The sequence below is a fragment of the Mus caroli genome, chromosome X (genome assembly GCF_900094665.2).
Source record: "Mus caroli chromosome X, CAROLI_EIJ_v1.1, whole genome shotgun sequence".
NCBI classification, from domain to species: Eukaryota; Metazoa; Chordata; class Mammalia; order Rodentia; family Muridae; genus Mus; species Mus caroli.
The window spans coordinates 40,380,832-40,381,761 of NC_034589.1; positions in this window are offsets into that span (position 1 = coordinate 40,380,832).

Here is a 930-nt window from a genome sequence, read left to right on the forward strand (position 1 = left end):
TCTCTCTCTCTCACACACACACACACACATGCACACAAATCTGATGTTTAACAAAAACAATGAAAATAATTCAGTATCGATTATGACCTTTTAAATAAACATAAAACCAGGAACCCTTTAAGAACACAAAAGAAACTGTTACAACTAAGATAGATAAAAGCACATTTCACAAAAGGAAAGCTGATATATTGGAATTCAACCAATGCAGAACCTTCTCTCTGTGAATGACCCTTCTACAAGAATGCAAAAGTGTAACTACAGAACCAGAGAAATCATTTGCAAAGTACAACCTCAAAAGTCAAAGATGGGAAGCACATTCATAATAACTGCCTGTTCTTTATGTTGTTCCTCTGAAATTTTATCCTTGACATTTTCTATACCCTACACACATACACACACACACACACACACACACACACACACACACACACACACATTCTCCATGATGACTACTCCAGGATCAAGTATGGAAAGCTGGCTAATTCAAGTTGCATGCAGCTTGCCAATGGATTTTGTTTGGCTGGCTTACCAGACTGTTATCAAACTTGATAACCCTGTCTTAAGCTGATATAGGGTATATCAGTCCAGCCAAAATCATCCATTTATATAACTTTTCCCATCCTACAAATGTGATTCTTGGTGTTAATGATTCTTTTTAAAAGCATTATCTATAGCCAAACAAAATTCCTACACTCTGAATTACAGCCAACATCTTATCTCTTTTAGACTATCTAATAGGCACCTCTACAGCCAGCATAGACAGTTCAGCTCCTCCAACTCAAGCTTTATCTTTCTACTTCCCCCTTCCCTAACAGTTAAGCCAAGATCCAACATTGGTACCTATTCTCTAGATTTTCATACCACTGCTTAGAGATCCTATAAACTCTCAAGTGCATGCCTTCTTCTTCCCTCCTACTACCATGTTTTTCC